Raw genomic sequence first — 6,136 nt, forward strand, 5'->3', positions numbered from 1 at the left:
ATCTTTTATTCTTTACTATTTTGGGACAGAATGGGTCTCTAAGCTCAGTCTCAGTACATTACAATATATCATAGCATAACTTTGGAGTTGTTTTTTATTCCCTATTGCATACCATTATGTTCCATTTTTACATGGAGCCTCCCTCACAGCCAGTTAAGATCACCCTTGAGTACATGTGCATATATACAGAGTAAATTACAAATACAAGTTATATGATCTACAATAGTGTCATCCATCATAAATGAGCAAAAGAAGGCTCGCACAAAAATCTGATTTTTTTGCATATAACCTATTATTGCACTTTGATACAAAAGAAATTATTTACTAAACAATATTGTTTTAGCAAGAAAAAATATGACATATAAACGAGCCAACTCTAAATTAACAAAAAGACCACAAAACAATTAAGCACATTTGATAACTATGCTAAAGTGGCCATAGCTTCAGCCTCTTTGCAATGCTGCAATAAATATCTTTGAAATGAAGTTAAAACCCATTTCTCAATCTCCTTGCATGGCTACTATAACTGCTCCTCTTTAGCTTTGCTATATAACAAGTATAGATTAAAAGACTATTTCGAAGTGAATATCATTTAGACTTATACAAAATTACTCACTTTTGTATAATTTGAAGCAATTGGGCTACTTTTGTACACACAACAGTTCATATGCTAAGTACACATCCTTGTAGTATTTTTACTTGCTGAAGTTTTCCTATTTCATCAATTGAATCAATAGATATATTAAAAGTTTAGGATTTATTTTGCAAAAAAATACAAACATCCAGTTACAGATTTATTTGTTCCAATTTCTCATTCATCACATATAAGCACCATCATGTCAGTGATACATCTTGAATTGGTAGTATCTGTACTTGTCCTAGTATTTGTTCAATAACGTATGTATCGTCATATGACCCTATCTTCTGACTGTCATCATTCTTTCTCAATCGACTTTTAATGTTCTACAAAGTAGAGTAGAAGGTCATGAAAAAGCAATATGTTTTTTGAGAATATTAGAAAGTATGATCATGCAATTTACTTTCTCTAGCTCGATACATTAGAAACCCAACACTGAGCGGATAAGAAAATTTGCACAGAGAGATGAGGAGAAAAATGGCAGCAATAAACAAGTATTGTAAGTGTTTTGGCTCACCATAAACTAATGAGTTAACTTTATATGAGATGCAAAAACAATTTGTAACATTGGTTTCTTGGTAAATACAAATTTGGTAAAATTCACTTAAAAGAACCTTAACCGTAGAGTACTAAGTACTAGAGTACGGGTTTTTCATCTGTGAGATTGGTTGTGTAATATGTTTAAGGTGAAAGCACTGCAAAAACAACAAAAATTGTCAATGGGATTTACTGGTTGTTTGATAGTGAGTGATAATACTGAATCACGATAAATCAAATGAAATCATAGGCACAATCATAATCAAAGTATATACCCAGTAAGTTCGATACACCTTGATAAGGAATTTGGAACACTAATTATTAGATTTTTCTAACTGGCATTAATACAGTGTGATTGTATGTGATACAATTCTTTTGTAATTGCATGAAAAATGAAGCATTCAAATGAAAACCTGTTCTATTTTTTCAAAATTTGCTATTGACATTTCATCTATGGAAATGGCTTGATGATATTTTACGAATTAGAAGTAAAAACTTGACATTCAATGGAGCCAGCGGTATACTGCATTTAAAAAAATCATGCGATGAAGTTTATTATTTACAACCGAATCCAAGGATGTGCGGAAGATGTAGTTTAGATGAAAATGACATACAATGAAGATTGATGAGTAAACAAGAGCAGATGACTTCTGTTGATTTCGCGTAACAGAGAGGGGCTGGCCCACAGTTGTCACTATTTTTCTGCAAGCTGTGTAATGCTCTAATAATATTAGTAGCTCTAGACCGATGTTAAAGGAATAAAATTACCAAGCACTCATACACCAACACTGTCACGGGTGATGCCTGTTTAGAGTAGCAATTTTATGTTGTTGAGAATACCATGGTTTAGATCATTAAAAATGTTTGAGTTTATAAATTTTTGACTTTAGATATAAATAAATTGTACTTATAGTTAATATTTACTAATATCAAATTGAATATCTTTATACTTTGTAAAATTAGAATAAAATATTATATAAAATAAACATAAAATACTATTTATATATTCATAAAAAATATAAATACATAAATATATTTATATTTGCTATAAACTTTTGAATTTATACCAAATATAAATATTTGTTATAATTTTTTGAATTTATAACAAATATTTATGCTACTGTAATGATAACGCACTACTTTTTGATTCATATGCCAATCACCCGCATTAATAATATTATTTTATACTACAGAAAGAAAGATTGTATACCCATACCTCTGGCAGAGTCACCTGTCACTGGAATGATCGCCACTGCTGCACCTCTCATTGACAACGTACCATCTCAGATGGAGCAAGATAGAGCACTTATCAGCCATCAAGATATCTCTGAGAGGTATAAAAATAGTAACATAGCAGTTTAATCGGTAAATTTTAGACGAAATTTTCGGAGTAGAATTATGTAGGACTTTCCACTAGCACCAGACTTGACAAAATAACTGCAAGTATCTACAAACTAGGAATTCACTGATTTGGGTTATCAATTAGTTTTGATGCTGGAAATAAATTGTCCTAATGTACATAACATAGAATTAATGGTTAATGCACATAATTTTTGCAAGATACAGAACAAATCAACCTAAGCTAAGTTATAGGTATAATATTCTAAAATGTTCAAACAATAATATAATGATTAAACTTTTGCTTCTTATTTTGTGAGCCAAAAGCCCTGCTAATCATTGTATGAGCTAGTTTAACCTGTTTAGACTAGCTTTAACAAAGGAGTCAACTGTTCAACAACAGCAAAACTCTAACAGACAACTCCCAAACAGCTTGTTGAGAAAGTCTAGAGCTATTTTTGTACCTGCTACATATTGCATAAAATGATACTTGGTAGGCTAAGAGACGAGGTAATAAGGGACTCCATGCGAGTGCCAAGAATGTGGCCGAAGAGGAACTGACAACTTAGCTGATAACACAGAGCCTCAACAGCTACACAAGCCAAAGTTCCCATGCTGCAACAAAATTTATGCTCTCTTGAATCTTGAGCCGAAATTTGGCGCATGGAATTTAATCCACAAAAGTATTACCATCTTTCTATTGGCAAGTCGTCTTTGCCAATGGATACAAATAACTTTCTCACCTTATGTGATCACGAACTTCAAAGTGTGACTTCTAATCCTTATGTTGTGGTAGAGTTGCAGAACAATCTGAAATTTAATCAACATATTTTTAAAATTGAATTCGAGGAAGAGCAATTAATCGGCATGCTTACAATGGTTCTGAAAGATGCAGATCAAAAGAAAAGAAAGATAGCTGATACTTCACGAGTTACACTTGGTCTCGAGTATGGCTACATGTTTTGGGACCCTTACCTTACAAAGGATATTACTTTACTAAAGTGAACTCAAAACGCTGCACTGAGATTTTTGTATAGACAAAAAGGCAAAGTTAGTTTTCTTCAACTATGAGAAATTAATTATTTTGAAACCTTGAAATACTGATGAGTTAAACTCTGTCATAATGTTTTTAGTAAAATTCTGGGTGGTGAGATTGACTTATTGATCAGGACCAATATCAATATACCAATATTGACATTGGTCCCCTTCGCTACCTGGGACTTGTAATAAGGATGGTGCGTACAAAGCCTTATACATGGAAAATGGTAGCGTACAGCCTGCTACACGGTGTTGGCTTTTCATAATTTACAGTTTTAGACTAATTGTACTGCTCAGGGATTGAAATTTTTAATGTAATGTTACTTATCACAATTAGCCATCCAAAGACAAACAGTTTTAACTCATGATTCAACCTTTCGATCAATCAACCTTGCTTGCAACACAAAATAATAAAACCACTACATAATTATATGTAATATATATTATGTACATGGTATATTATACAAAAGATATAATATTACTACTACTATGTATATATTAGCAATGCATAAGACATTGCTAAAACAATGTTTTACAAAGCAAGCTAAAACAAAGCAATGCGTAAAAATTAAAAGTGACCAGAAGAATGGAACAATTTAGTTATAAAACAACTATTTATTTTTTTGTTATTTATTCGCAAATAATCATATTATTTGTCTCATTCATTTACCAACACTCGTTTCACTATTAAATTACTATAAGCAGACGGACCAATGCCCAATATATCGACTTATTAATACTAGTCCACCGTTAGTTGCAGACTATTAATTAATTACAAACTATCAATAAATAATAATTCGTAGTACAACGAATGGTACTATCAGTCTATCGCCCTAAGGTGGTGATGATTTTATCAGACTTAAAGCATCTACCAAAGCTTTGAGATTTTAAGCACACATCTTAGCGTTCTTGTGGCTCTGAAGAGCCACCAGTAGTAATAGTAGCAGTGGTAGTAATCGTTAAGAAAGCCAAGAAAGGAAAGGAGATAATAAATTGTTTTTATTTTACACTTCCACGATTTTCGTTCTGATTGATAGATGACTTTAGTCGGTAGTATATTTTTCAATCAATGTTAAGTGAAAACAATATTATTGCATAATTTTTTTACCATTTTTCTTACATTTTTTTCTTCAACAATCAATGGTACGCACCATCTCCATAACTGTAGACGTAACTTCCAGGAAGTGTAGACGTAACCTCCAGTGTCGTATAGTTTCACAGAGTCCTGTGATCAAGAGCCGGAAACAAAACGCTTGATTCCAAACAAACCCGATCGACATACTGATCTCTAATGGAATATTCTTTTTTCGCTCTCATCATCTCACTCTTTTGCATTTACTTTACTTTATTACAAAAATTCACCGGTATTTCCTTGTAGATAATTTTTTCTTTTTTCAAATGGTGTATAATACAACAATCAATTTCATGGCGACTGCCAATGGGAGTAATTTTTGTTGGTTAGTGTTGCGGCCTCTCCATTATAACTTATATAAAACAATAGTGGGCGCGGCTTATTTGTTTGGAGTCGATGCGATATGCGCATCCGTTAACAGCGAAACTATGTGAAGTTATACAGCTCTGTACTGGCAGAGTCATATAGCTTATTCGGATTAAGTCGGATTCCAAACAAACCGGATCGACATACTGATCTCTAATGGAATATTCATACCTCGCTCTCAATACCGCTCTTTTTTGCATTTACTTTACGTTTTTAAAAAAACCGTTATCAGCAGCTTTTTGTAGGAAATTTTGTTTTCTTTCAAATGTTTCATGATACAACAATCAATTTTAAAGTGACTGCTAATGGGAGTAGTTTTTGTTGATTAATGTTGCGACCTCTCCATTATAACTTATATAAAAATTAGTAGGCGTGGCCTGTTTGTTTGGAATCGAGCGAGCTCCCGCATACGGCTCTGTTAGTCGCGGGACTCTGGGAAACTATACGGCTCTGGTAACCTCCAGGAAGTGTCTAGTCTACTATATTATCTCATTCGCGCCCGGATGGGTGCAGTATAGAGATATCATTATGTACCAGTATTTTTTTTTTTTTCTACGAGACAAACAAATAAACGACGCGATTAAATCAATAAGACAATTAATTATGCAAGTAATTGATAATAGGTATTACAAGAGGGGCCTGCAACTGTAATTGCTGACAAGGCATTGGACCCAGAAGCACTCATTATTAAGATGCGATTAAAATACCAATATTTGGCCACATCACATGAGATTGCCTTTCTGATAAATCCCTTTCGTGTTCGACTTGTTGTGTTAAAAAGTACGTGGTTTTTAATATCGATGGCTATATTATCACTAAGAATTCTATTAAGCATACTTATATCTATATCTGACCTATCGTCTTCTAAAGTAGGCCAGTTTAAAATGTTCATCTTCAGGGAAATTGGGTCTTTCCATTTAATTTTGTAAGCCCATCTGAAGGATTTTCTATTTATACTCTCTAACTTGCTAATATGCTTTGCTTGATGAGGAGACCATGCGCACGAAGCATATTCTAGTATAGGTCTACATATAGATTTGTACGCCTGTGATCTTGTTTTACTAGATGCTCTGTTTAATGCTCTCATT

At 33.0% G+C, this 6,136-nt stretch overlaps 1 long non-coding RNA gene across 1 annotated transcript; it reads right to left on the reverse strand.

Moving 5' to 3' along the window:
• Positions 1-763: 763 nt before the first annotated feature.
• LOC137406591 (uncharacterized) lies at positions 764-3,446 on the reverse strand. The gene is made up of 3 exons (XR_010979911.1): positions 3,256-3,446; positions 2,391-2,501; positions 764-963 (listed from the first exon to the last, which is right to left on the reverse strand). It is a non-coding gene; the product is annotated as an uncharacterized lncRNA (long non-coding RNA).
• Between the last annotated feature and the right edge of the window lie 2,690 nt (positions 3,447-6,136).

This window comes from Watersipora subatra, chromosome 10, assembly GCF_963576615.1.
Source record: "Watersipora subatra chromosome 10, tzWatSuba1.1, whole genome shotgun sequence".
NCBI classification, from domain to species: domain Eukaryota; kingdom Metazoa; phylum Bryozoa; class Gymnolaemata; order Cheilostomatida; family Watersiporidae; genus Watersipora; species Watersipora subatra.